This window comes from Pinus tabuliformis, chromosome 9, assembly GCF_031772625.1.
Source record: "Pinus tabuliformis cultivar Carrire ecotype Pingquan chromosome 9, CPIR1, whole genome shotgun sequence".
Taxonomy (NCBI): Eukaryota; Viridiplantae; Streptophyta; class Pinopsida; order Pinales; family Pinaceae; genus Pinus; species Pinus tabuliformis.
The window spans coordinates 1,081,032,117-1,081,046,475 of NC_142307.1; positions in this window are offsets into that span (position 1 = coordinate 1,081,032,117).

Genomic DNA, 14,359 nt, shown 5'->3' on the forward strand with positions numbered 1-14,359 from the left:
TGTCTGTTGTGGCTTGCACTATTGTTACCTCAGGCTCTTAGGCCTCAATCAATTTGTAGGTGCTTAGCCAAGTAGTTTTGCCGAGTCCTAGACATGTAGTGTCAGATATCAATCCCTTTCTGCTTGATCCTGGATCGGCAGTGTGTTGTCCTGTAGCTGGCGAAGCGGAAGCTGTTGCAACTTTCTTAGATTTCTTCCCCATTTGGCTTGAATTTTCTGCTTCGGAAGAGCTATGCACAGGAATGAAAATGAACATAATGGGGAGAATTGATAGCGCAAACTAAAGAAGAATGAGATGTATTAATCAATGAATAATGGAGGATTTAAATTAAGGTGGCCACGAATGAAATCTCTGAAGAGATTTTAGACTTACTGTTTCATTAAATGGCCGTTTAAACATGTCAATCCTTTAAATGCTCATTATATCATTTATTGGCCGAATGATTCATTTAAGCGTGGCTTTGATGTTTTGGCAGTTGGGCACTAGTGAATCGCTATCGGGAAAAGAAAGGCCTTTAATACCAAATAACCATAAAATATCCAGGCTTTGTTAATCTTTTTTGAAATCTACGCTTTTAGCTTTATCGCAATCGGCGATTGGGGGAAAGCTTAAGTTGTTATATTGGTTCCTTTCGGAATCCCTGATTGCCGATAGCGATATGGTGAATTCCCATAGGGAGTTTTGAGCGAGGGCTTTAGATGCATGCATGGTACATCCCCGATCGCCGATAGCGATATCGCATTGGAGTGAAGAGGGGCCTTTTGCTATGATTGCTTACCTTCCCAATATCCGAAAGCCTTTTTTGCATTGTCATGTCAGGGAAAATCAATGGGTCTTTTTAAGTCATGTCTCCCTTGTCATTGCGATATGCGATCTTGCGATCGCTTTGTCGCAATGATAAAAGATTATTCATTTTTATTATAAGACCGATTAATTGGTTCATCAAAAAGGTTTAATAATGTTTTATTTCGTTTCAGACCTTTTTGAATAATGATAAGTTGATACCAATTTAAATGAAAAGGGACCCATTTCATATTATAGTTTTGAAAATAAAATATGTATGAAATGGGGGGTTGTTGTAGAGCACAACAGGGAGCTGGGCTCTTTAAAGATCCTACCCTTATGGGTGTTTTTTCACTCGCACCTCCCAACGTTGCTCCTATTAATATGATTTCTATTCGCTCTAATCGTTGGGTTCTTCTCCCCACTGATTAGGTAGAATCTTGGGGCGATGAGATGCCATTGAGTCCTACTGAGCTCAACTACGTCGAAATTGTTTCTGCATCGGCTGCCCCCCCCTGAATCTGCTCCTTCGAGCAGAGCTCTCGACTCGTACACTCATTCCCCTTGGCTTGGAGACGACGCTTCTTCAGACCCTCTAGAGGAAATATTTCCTTCTGATGAAGCCATTATCGAGACCATGTCTCCTAAGGAACCCCCTTGGTCCAATCATCACCATCGTTCCTCTTTTCTCCTTGCCCACCGAGAAATGCTTACTTGTCTCGAGCGATTTTCTCCTTGCCTCCCATCCTAACCCCTTCAGACACCCATTCAAGTTTATCAAGTGTCTTCTGAAGGGAACATGGGAAACATCATGCAAACCCAGCCAATCGACATCTCTGTTAAACTAGGGATTGTTGAGCATATCCATGTTGGAGTGATTTGTACTTCGACGGAGATTTAGCTCTATACTAATATTTTTCGTGAATTCCATGATGTGTTCACTTGGTCTTACGAAGAAATTCCTAGCATCGATCCTAGCATCATGGTGCATGAGATACCTACGTATCTGGGTGCTAAGCATGTTCGGCAGTGTCTACGCCCCGTGCACCCCTGAAAGGCTGCGGCTATTAAAGCGGAAGTTGAAAGGCTTCTTAAGGCCAGTTTTATTTACCCCATCCCACTCACAGATTGGGTCTCCAATATCGTCCTTGTGACTAAAAAAAAAGGCACTATGAGAGTCTGTGTTGATTACTGTGACATTAATCGGGCCTGTCTGAAAGACAACTACCCCACACCCTTCATTGACCAACTCATTGATGAGTGTGCCGGGAGTGAAATGTATTCATTCATGGAGGTTTTTCTGGTTATAACAAGTTTAATATCGCGCTGGCAGATCAACATAAGACCACCATTATCTATTTATGGGGAACTAACGCCTACAAAAAGCTCCCTTTAAGTTTGAAAAAAGCCAGTGCCACGTTCCAGCACGCAATTTCTTATGCATTCCATGATATTCGACACATTGTGCAACCATACCTGGATGATCTAGTAGCTCATTCAGCAAAATACCAGGACCATCCCGCTCACCTTCGTGGAATCTTTCTCTGCTGTCGACACTACCGCATCTAGCTTAATCCACATAAGTGTGTCTTCTGCGTGGAGTCAGGCATACTTCTCGGGTTCATCGAGAGGGTATCCATTTGGATCCCCTTAAAGTCGAGGCAATTCTGAATCTCCCTCCCCCTACTTCTTTGCAGTGATTGTAGGGCAAAGCGAATTTTTTACGACGATTCATTTTGAACTATGCCAAAGTGGCCAAAGGCTATACGCGGCTATTGAAGCAGGACACCCCTTTTCCTTGGGATGCCACTGCTCAAGAGTCCTTCGAGTGCCTCAAGGTTCTCCTTGTTTCTGCTCCATTTTTGCGTCTTCCAAATTATCATCATGACTACACTCAGTATTTGGCCACTGCCGATACCACTATTGACATGGTTCTCGTCCAAGATGATGACGATGACACTGAGCATGTCATTTATTATCTCAGTTGTAATCTACTAGATATGGAAAATCGATATGCTTACATCAAGAAGTTGGCATTAGCTGCCATTTGTGCCATCCAACGTTTCCGCCATTATATCTTATTGAGCACCATGACACTGGTTTCTGATTGCAAACCGATGATGTACATCCTGTCACATCAGTTGTTGGGGGCAAGTACTTGAAGTGGATTGTTATCCTCCAAGAGTTCAACTTGGAATTCACCATTGCCAAGTTTAAGAAATCCCTTGTCTTTGCTGAGTTGCTTTGCTCTTCGTCATCTCTTATCGTGCCCTCTCCATTAGAGGACCATATTCTGGACGAAACTCTTTTCTTAATTAGCACCCTCGATCCCTGGTACGGGGATATCATTGTCTATCTACAGATGTCCTCTTTTCATCCCGATGTGTCTAAGGATGCTTGATGATGGATTTTCCATCAATCTCAGCCCTACCATATTATTGGGGACACCCTGTACCGTCTTGGCACCGACTTTGTTCTCTGCCGATGCTTGACATTCGAGGAGGCTGAGCGCATTTTAAATTACTGCCATTCTAGCGCCTATGGTGGTCACATGTCTGGATATGCTAGTACTCAAAATATCCTCCGTGCTGGTTACTTTTGGCGCTCCATCTTCAAGGATTGCATTCTTGCTGTCTGATCCTGTCATGCGTGCCAAATCTACCAGCAGAAGATGCATGCGCCCCCCGCTCCATTGCACCCTGTTGTTACGATCGGCCCTTTTTCCAAATGGGGCATTGATTATATGACCTGTAACCCTTGATCGGTTGGGGGGCATGGGTATATCATCGTTGCCATTGATTACTTCACAAAATGGGTCGAGACGATGCCTACACTATCTAAAGACGGTCACACAGCGGCGCAATTTTTGTTTAATCATGTTATCTCTCTGTTCGGAGTCCCTCAGGCTATCGTCATTGATCACAGTAAGCATTTCCATAATCATATGATGATTGAGCTAACAACCCAGCTAGACTTGCGGCATGATAGCTCAACTCCATACTATCCTCAGGCCAATGGTCAAGTAGAAGCCATCAACAAGGTTCTAGTTACGATGCTTCAATGCACCATTGCCATTGACAAGTCTAACGAGCACTTGATGTTGTTCTCTACCTTATGGGCCTACCAAACTTTTGTGAAGGATGCCACCGGTTTCACCCCGTTCCAATTGGTTTACGGACTGGAGGCTACCCTTCCCATTGAGTGTGAGATCCCTTCTTTGAAATTAGCCATCGAATTACTCCCCAACACTACTCCAGTAGAAGAACATCTTCTTTACCTAGAACAACTAGATGATACTCGTCAACTAGCCTCTCTAGCTATTGAAGCTCCGAAGAAGAGAGTGAAAACTCACTTCGATCATACTGTCCATCCTCGTTATTTTGTTGAAGGAGATTTAGTCTTGCTCTATGATCAAGCGAATGATAAGCTGGGGGAAGGAAAATTCGAGCCCATGTGACACGAGCCTTATTTTGTAAAGCAAGTTTTGCAAAAAAGGGCCTACAAGCTGATTGATTATGAAGGTAACCCTCTGGATAAGCCCTAAAATGAGCTTTACTTGAAAAAGTATTATGTGTGAATTTCATGAACTCTGATTTATACATACATGTGTTTTTAGTAGGTGTGTTGTGTGTGTGTATTTTCAAGTTTTAGCTTGGTGTGTAGGCGTATTGCTGCTTATTGTGTCTTTTTCTTCTTGTGCAGATGTTTGGTGCATCGTTGGTTTTGCTGATGGTGCCTGCTACAGTACCCGCAACCTGTCTTCTGCAGCATGGGTGATCTACGATCCTCATGGTGAGTTAGTATACCTTCAAGGTGTTTGTCTAGGTTGTACCATAAACAATGTCACTGAATATAGTGTTGTTATTGAGTTACTAGCCAAGGCGATCAATCTCGATATCCGTACATTGGTTGTGAACCTGGATTCTCAGCTTGTCGTACACCAGCTCAATGGGCGATATTTTGTCAGAGACCATCAGATTTTAAGGTTGTATTTACATGTTAAATTGTTAGAAAGGAATTTTGATTTCATCACATATCAACATATTCCATGAAGATTAAACACGTTAACTGATGCATTGGCAAACTATGTATTAGACAGACATTTGCGTAACATGTAATCAAAACAGCATATAAGAAGCATGTAAAACACAATAATAAACCATAGGAATATGTATATATATATCTTGTGTGGTGCATCAAGGCGCTCAAAAAATAAGTGTACATGTCCAAATAGAGTCTGTGTTCTCCATACATCTGAGACACATGTCTCTCAAAAAATCATCAGCAGGAAATAAAACCTAGGCAACTAATACGGTGGGTTATGCTCCCTATAGCACACCACCGCTCGTGACACCCACCTCAATAGGCGGTGCACCCTAGGTACCACTCCTACTGTGTGGATCTGGAACGCTATGGGGACCTCTTCAACCCCCCATGTAATTAGGAATCCCTGCCATCAGGCCCTCTAGATTTCGGGTCACTGTCTCCATCGGATCATTAGTTGGGGGAGCCAAGGCTAGTGCTGCAATGCCTTGTGCATCCCTCCATGCCTCTGGAGCTAGCTCGACAGGTCTCACTAGTCCCACATCTGCAATACCATAGTGTTCATCATTAGGACATATACATGGAAAAATCTAAAAACATTATAAAAAATAAAATGCAAAAATAATGTGATCAAGTGTCTTACCACCATCATCCCACTGCTCTCCAGCAGGCAGCTCCATGTCAGGATCTCCGCAGAAGTCCATGCCAGCATATGGCCAATCCTCAACGAAGATCATCTGGCGCTTCAGCCACTCTCGAAATAATATCCCCCACGACACTGGTCGTCTACCACCTCCTTGTGGCGTGACGTGTGCCCACCGTGTGGCCCTAGTCTCATGTGGTCTGGGCAAGTCCAAATCCATGTCCTGTAGCTGCAATGCCAGCACCCGCTCCAGCATGAGCGGGACTAAAATTGACCCATAGCCAAACTGCTTCGTCTCTCCTTAATGGCAGTTGGTAAGTTTCCTCTTCATATTGGTCGTCACTGTTTCTGCCCAGTTGAACATAGTTGGATTAAGACATTCGAGAGCCAACCGGAGATGGGTCTTCGATGCCTTGTATTGGGCTTGGGAGCCCACTGCCTGTGTCACCATGAATAACATAGCGCGAAGAACCATGTCATCCACTGTCGGGATTGCCACCTTCCCGCTCCTCATTTTGCGTGCCGTGGGCACACTTGGGCCATAAGCATCTCTAGGGAATCTCTCCCGGGTCACTGCCCCTCTAGAATGGGCCTCTCACCATGATGGGATAGCCTGGTTAGAAAATATATGTCTGTGGCATCGAATTCGATGTCCCAGCCTCGAATAATGAACTTCCCATTTGTGAGATTCAGGCTCGAATCAGTAGCTCCAGTAAATCGGGTTGAGACCGTAGGTGCAGAGCAAGGAAGAATTTGAGCAATCTGCATGCCCGTAATGCATTTCGGCATCCCACATCGGCAAAAGCTTCCACATCATTATCATCATGCATTCGTTCTTGCCAAACAAATTCCATTATGGCCTGCATGACGAGAAAAAATGAATTAGCACTTCGTTCGCAAATTTTAATTCATAATTTGCACAAAAACATAATTTTGTGTTGCCATCGCATCTGTTTTTATAACAAACGCGATGACATGAGGTTCCTAGTTCTATCTTTTTGTGGTCATCATGGAAGTGCATCACTTTCCCGTGATGATCGGAGAACGTTATGTGTAAATTTTTCCGGTCATCGCGGACCCGAGCAATATACCCGCGATGACCGAGCGGCGGAGCTCGACTCAAAAAATCTGCCTAAACTAACACATCTAACGTCAAAATGTATAAAACGACATTGAATTGAAGTGCAGGATGAAGTCTATCTACCTGGAAGAAGTTTCAGGATGAATGGTGGATGAACGGGGCCAAAATCAGCTCGCCAACTTTGGTGCTCCAAGTTGCTCCAATGTGAAATGAACAGTACCAATGGTAAAAATGAATTAATTACCCCCCTTTTATAGTAATTTTTGGAAATTAAAAAATTATATTTTATACATGTGGGGGTTTTTTCCCTCATTTTTTATCACGTGGTTAGTTAAAAGTTGGTTTTTTAACTATGTTGTTACATATATTGTTCATTTTACATCGAATGGGTTTACGTTTGACGTGCTTTGTGCAGAGCTACAGGTAGTGGAGTTATGACACCTTTGTGTACACTTGATCTGTAAAGTCCTCTTTAACGCTCTTTTCCGACTTGAAAAATGAAAAGATAGCCGAGTTGTTCCTCTTAACTTGTTAAAAGAAATAAGAGGTGGTCGACTTTAAGCTCTTTTCCGATTGTGAAAACACGAAAAGGTTGTTGGGCCTTTGTCATTTCAAGCTCGTTATTGGTTACGAAACGACGTGATTCTGACCGATTTTCTACTTTTTCGGGTTGAAGTCATTAATCACGAAAAGTACTCCTCGGTCGTAATGGTCGGGTGGTTCTTTCGAGTATCATTTTATACTTTTTGGGGCTCGAGAGACACAAATCTACGAAAAAGGACCCCCCTGGAGTTTTCTTTTCCATGTCTTTTTCAAACTCTCTAAACATGAAAAAGACCCCAAGTTTTACCTATGTCAGACTCGTTAAACCTTGACGACATTAGACTTGTCACCATAACGAGACTCGAGCTTCTCCTTCCTAGGGCTTGTTAAACTATTACTAGGTTGGATTCAATAGCAGGTTTATCATTGATTGTCTATGGCAGCTAGTCACTCTTGAACATCGACACTTTTGCTTCTTGTCAGGTTGGGACATCCATACATTGTCATTTGGCCTTCTGCGGGGTTGGGTTGTCATTGAGCCTCATTCCATCTGATTCATGCCATTTCCATCGTGCCTTTGATCCCTTGGTACCTAAATGTTGCCACCCTCCGGAGTTGTGTCGCCGACGTGTTCAAGAGTATAATCCTTCTGCAGTTTACATCCTTGCCTTCTCCTCTGATACTCTGTTTTGCCATCTACCATTTGTTCCTTATCTTGTGTTGTTGATGGGGGAAACATTATGGCCCTCCTGCGATGGGTCGTCTCCTGTCGACATCGGCTCATTATCCAGGAGATTGATCTAGAGATCCCCTTTGGTACCATAGAGCTTGCATGCCTCAATGGCAAGTTCTTCGCACTTGACGGTCGACTTTCATCATTGGTCGTCGATTGGGTGATTCCACGAGTGTTTGACTTCAGCTCCTTTTTCACACTTCGTGGATTATGCTAGCTAGTACCTTGAGAATCATTGGCATTATTGATGGTTTCCCTCGCACTTGTTTAGGATTTTCATCATTGACCGGTAATCAAGCAACTTTCTATCATGCTCGACCTTAGCACATCTATTCACATGTTAGAATTTGTACTATGATCGGTTGGGTTCAAGACCCCGAACACAGATTACATATGTTTGGGCTGTGTGGATTGGTTTATGATTACATGACCCATTGATGGATGGTTGTGACCATACCTTTATCATTATCATTGTCTCATTAGCTGGATGGCTGCATCCATACCACAGACCTATTTCGTATGTCTTTTGGATGGCTATGCCCATGCCTAAACTACATGTATTTCATCATCTAAGATATCAGTTGTAATTGCGTGCAGGTTCTTCCAGATGGTGTTCCAGCTCAATCAGTTTAGTAAACCATTTCACCCCTCCCACTCTCTCGAGCTTCATACTTTAGGGGGCATCTGTTACAAAGTAATTTGTCATTGTCTTCACTCCAGTCCTTCTACTGTGTCATGTTTCCAAGTCAACCATGTTCAAATGCTCTCTTGTGCTTCCAACAGACCCATTTTTCCTAAGTTATTTGCCTCATCGTGACTATGGACTAAATATATGCGCTGAAGGGCGCTCATAAACAGTCCAGATGCGCTTCCAACGCAGAAGTACATTTGTTTCCTGTGATTGTCTGATTTCATGTCCCAGCGCGAGGTTACTTATAATCTTTAGAGATGATCTGACTAGCTACGTTACTCACTAGCGATGTCAGCGCTATAGATCAGTTATGCCCTCGCGATGAGCCAGATTGGGCGAATTTGTTCCAACATTCGGCCTTCTAGATGACTCCAGGCCTGGTTGTTGGCATAGTTTGTATCCCCTCCTTTCTCTGGCATGGTAGTTCCATCAGTTGTGCTACCTTCCTTTAGGATAAGCTCAGTCTTGCACCTTTCATGGAGACTCCTTCTCCTATTTAAACTCTCACCATTGTTATGCATTGCTAGTTTTTTGATAGTTGGCTAGTTGAGCAGTGCTATTAGTGTTTGTGAGTTTGCTAGATAGCTGGTGTGAGTGTGACAAGTTGGGATTGTTGATAGCTTGTTGAAGGTTGTGAAGTGCCCTTAATCTTGTGTAAAACTTATGAGTGAGAGAGACTTGTATGTTGGGAGATCCATCTTCAAAGAGTGAATGCTTGAGGGACATGCTAGCTGGATCCCTCTGAGAAGGCTTGTGACGTCAAGACTTTGGTTGTAATCTTATTCTTATTTCATTATTAATACAATAAATGATGTTTTCCTATGTCTTGTATACAATGTACTTGATATCTCATGACTTCTTGACTTTGTGAGTAAATATATCATTGTTGTTTTCCGGTTACGTGATTTGTTGTATTTCCTTTACATTGTTTCAGGTTGATCACTCGTGGAAAAGGAAGCGGGAGCTAGAGTAGCACAATGGAACTCCATCAACCACCGATTGAGGTAGGCCTCCAACTATGACTGTTTAAGGAAAGATATTGTTGATCTGTCCTTGTTTGTGACTAGACCCACTCTAGGGCTAGAGGGGCTGCCTCTGTCCGTAGAGGGAACACTTTCCTGCATCACACTGGCCTTTGACAAGCTTGGTGGGCTTCAATTCTATGTTGAACTCAATGGGCTATGCAATCCATTTAGCCCTTCTTCCATCAACATCTATATGTGTTAGGACATCCTTTACTGAGGTAGAAGGTACATAGGTAATCACCTTGGAGTGCAGAATGTAGATTCAGAATACCTTCAAAGACTTAAAGAGAGTATAGGCCTGCTTCTCAATGAGGTCATACATTAATTCATCATCTCTCAAATTTTTGCTAAAGAATGCCCCTATGTGTTCTATATCTTCCTCTGCAACAAGACTGCTATAAGGGTGTCACAGGAAGCAAAAGAGAAGATATGGAACTCCTTGTTATAGTCTGGGCTGATTAGAGTGGGAAATTACATAATAGCTCGTTTGATGGATTCAAAAGATTTTCTTGCTGCATCTGTCCATTTGATCTCTGATCGCTTCTTCAGCATTGATGTGATATGCTTCACTAGTTCTGTAAAATTGGGAATAAACCTCCTTACAAAATTGATCTTACCCAAAAAGGATTGAATGTCCTTATTTGACCTTCGGACAGATAATGTTTGGATTGCTTTAACTCTTTCTCAGTCGATCCTGACACCTTCAGTAGAAACGACATGTCCTAAAAGCTTTCCTTATTCAATAGAAAACTGTGACTTCTTGGGATTTATTGAAATCCCAAACTTTCTGCACTTCAAAAACACCTTCTTCAGATTCTGCGAGTGATCCTGATGATTGATGGAGTAAACTATTATATCATCAAGGTAATTCAGGACAAACTTGTCATTTTCTCCCATAAAAGCTATATCCATGCCCTTTGAAAGGTGGCCCTAGCATTCATCAATCCAAAAGGCATCTTGGAGTACATAAAAGTGCCCCACGGAGTGGTGAAGGTAGTCTTTCCTTAGTCCTCTGGATGTACAACCACTTAGTTGTACCCTGAAAATCCATCCAAGAAAGACATGACTCTTGCCCCTGAAACCTTTTGCAGCATATGTTCCATTTTGGATTTCCCTACTTTTCTTCCTCATTACTACCAAGTTAGCCACTCACTTTGAGTATCTTAGGGGAACTATAATATTGACAGCCAATAGTTTCTTAATTTCTTTTTCGATCAAAGGTAGTAGTAGAGGGCTGATATGCCTTAGCTTTTGCTTAAAAGGGATGGTGTCTTTCTCTAATGGAATCTTGTGTTGGATGATGTTTTTGTTATAAGTCTTAATGTCACTGTATTCCCAGGCAAAGACATCAGCAAACTGCTTCATTAGGTTGCAATATTTATAACTTTGGGTAGCAGACAAGTGGGTGGACAGGTTTATGTACTTTAGATGATCTGGACTCCCTATTTTGTGTGTATGGAGTACAGACTCATTTTCTTGCTGGGCAGGCTTATAAGGTACATCATTATGGTCAAACAACTTCTCAAGAGGCACAAACCCTTTTGGTATATGGTTACTAGGCAGTTGTACAATGTTGTCCTGCCCAATTTTGTTGCTTAGATGAGACTAATCACACTCCTCCATGGCTTCATTCTCTTGATCAATTTGCATTTCAGAGAATTCATCAATAACTTGCAGAAACCTATTGACTTCATCATCATCCTCAAAAACTTTCCATTATTTGACACTATCGAGCAGAGATGGTCTATATTTTGCCTGAACTTCATAAGTCAATTTAGGGGGCATGGGAGGGATGAACATGTTAACAGACACAGCAAGGGAATCAACAAGTTGATTCTTGACTCTAGGAATATGTGAGATACAAAAGCTACTAAAAGAGTCTTTGAGCCTCCATACCTCATTCCTGTATGCTTTTAGCCTTGGGTGCTTTGCTTGGAAAGTTTTGTTCATTTGTTGAATGATGAGATCTGCATCTCGAAACACCTTTATGTTTTTGATTCCCATTTCTTTAGCAGCATTTAAGCCCAATATCAAATCCTCGTATTCTGCTATATTATTTGTGACTTGAAAAGTCATCTTGAAAGATAAATGTGTGCACTCTTGTGTAGGAGATATCAGAACTACTCCTGCTCTTGTAGCTTCCTTAAAGCAAGCTCCATCAAAGAACATATCCCAAATCTGTGGCCCTTCCTTCTCCATGACCTGGCATACCGGTTCCTTGAGCTGCACTGAGGGTGGTTGGGATTCTTCAATTTAGAGAATACATGCTCCAAAATCAATGTCCATAGCATAAATGGGATGATTAGTGGGATTCTTTTCATCACTGATGATATATGCCAGCTGGGCTTCCCAGTATAACCTTCTGCTTTCTCCCCCAAAAACCAGGACAATGGCATAGGATAGGTCATTCTGCAATGTCCCACCTAATCTCTTAATCCATCCTATAGAAAGTAACATGCCAAACGTAGGAGGGACATCTGCTACCACAATATCCATCATCATGCTCTTCATGGGCAGCTGGGACAAGGTGATGGCTAGATATTTGATTAATCCCAAACATTTCACCTTTCTTGAGTCAAAAGAGAACAAGTCATGATAGGGTCTAGTGATGTCAAGGCCTAACTCATCCATGACAGCCTTTGGCATTAGATTATGGCTGGCACCTGTGTCCAACAAATAGTTGTGAAGGGTTTTGTCATGAATTGTCAAGGAAACATAGAATTATGGGGAGCTATCATCAAAGGGTTCAGTCCTTGGGCTAAGCACAACTGTAGGTTTTTCATCTTGCAAATTCACATATTCATTTGATGCTTGTGTGGCTTTAAGCTCAAGGGCATCTAGGATGGGTTTCTTAAAGGCCTCATTCTTTACAAGTTCTATCAGAGGTATAGATATTTTCAGCTTTTGGATTTCTGATTCAAAACTAAAACGAGAAGGGGACTTGTCAGGACCTCTTACCACTTGAGCTAGTGCTTTGAGGAAGTTGGGATCAACTACTGGTCGCTTCTGCTTGCCAATGTGCTGCTCTACAGGAACAACAGTCTTTTGGACAGGGATTTCTTTGCCATTACTCATCCTTGACCTTAGGTTATATCTCTGCTGATTTTCAGTTTGCAGAACAGCTTCTCTGTCCCACTCCTGGCTGGTTTGGTCCTTGAGTAATGACTCCCCATAGGCAGCTAATGTCAGAAAGGAAGCACTGCCTTTGTCTTCCATGTAGTGGATCTCATCCTCTTCATCAAACTGCTCCTCCTCGAGTCTTCACCTTCTGTTCTTCACTGGCCTCTTTGACCCTTTGCATGATTTTTAATTGTTCATTTGCTCTCCTATATGGATTTGGATTTCTAGGAGAAAATGTACTAGGAACCCTTCCTTTCCCTGAATTCTACTCAACCTTCAACTTGGAGATTTCAGAGGCCAATGACTCTATCATCTTGGTCATTTTGTTTTTCTTGGGGTCTGAGGATGAAGAAGATTCACCCCTCTGTCTCCTTTGGTCAACATGTCCTTTGAGTTTCTCTGTAGCCATAATATTAGATTCTACCTCCAAGCCTGCATCCTGCATCTCAACCAGAGAAGCACATGTTATTTCTCTCAATAGTAGGCAGAAGTCAAAATCAAAGGCATTGGCATAGGTGAGCTTGGTAGAGGTCGGGGTAGGTTTCACTTCAGCTGGTATCTTGCTGTCATGCGGTTGAACCTTTTATTGAAATCAGACAATGACTCCCCATTCTCCCTTTTAAGGTTTCCAAACACAATATGATAATAGAGCAGATCTTTCTTATCCCCCCAAAGCTTTAGGAACACATCATCTAAGGCCTCAATGTTTGTTATAGACCTAGGGGTTAATTCTCTAAACCATTTTCTAGCCTCTCCATCTAGGCTTTGGACAAAAATCTCATCCATACATCATATTCACTAATGTCTAGGTTATCACCATAGCTATAGAATGACTCAATATGTTCTTCAGTTGTAACCCCTTCAATCCCAGTGAACTTAGACGTGTATTTCCAATATTCTCCAGCAGGCATTGCATTCAAAGGAGTGGGCAATACTAGAGGTCCATACGTAGTAGCTATGATTCTTTCCATTTTGTGGGTGCTTGTCGGCCTGCCATGACTGGGGCAGATGAAAGAGTGTTGGGAGTCTGAAAGGTAGGGAGTTGCGAAATGACTGACAGGGCTAAAGGAATGTGATGGACATGAGGGGAGGTTTCCTTTAGGCTAAAATTAAAAGGAGGACCTAAAGAATAAGGAGCTTTGTGAATCTCCAAAAGTTTTTCTTCACTGCCAGTGCTAAAGGCTATATTCTCAACATGTATGTGCTCTTTTACAAGCCTTTCTTGCAGAGAGGCATAAGATTGTTTAGGTTTGATCCTGATGCTCCCTTTTGTGATGTCTTTCTTTCCTTGATAATATTCTCAAGGTTAGGTACTGGGTCAGCTGGTGATTTTTGAGGATTTCTCCAAGTGTGCCTCACAAACTAAGCCAGAACTGTGATGTGGATTCGCCAAGAGGTTCAGCCTCTAGTAGAGTCACCAAATAGATGATTACAACCAAAAATGTGTCCAGACTTTTTCTATAATCAAAGTTGGATCTGTGTCGTCTCCTAGGGAAGCTGAGCTTCAATTTCTCTCCCCGACAATGGCACCAATTATGTTAGGACTTTAGGAAACTCTCTTAGGTTGTAGCTCAGAGATGCCTGGTAACATATAATCTTCAATATGGTTCTAGGAACTTATTGGGATGGGTGATGGTTTGGTTCAAGCTAGATTACCACTTCTACTGTTTTTTCACTCTAGACATGCATGAAAAC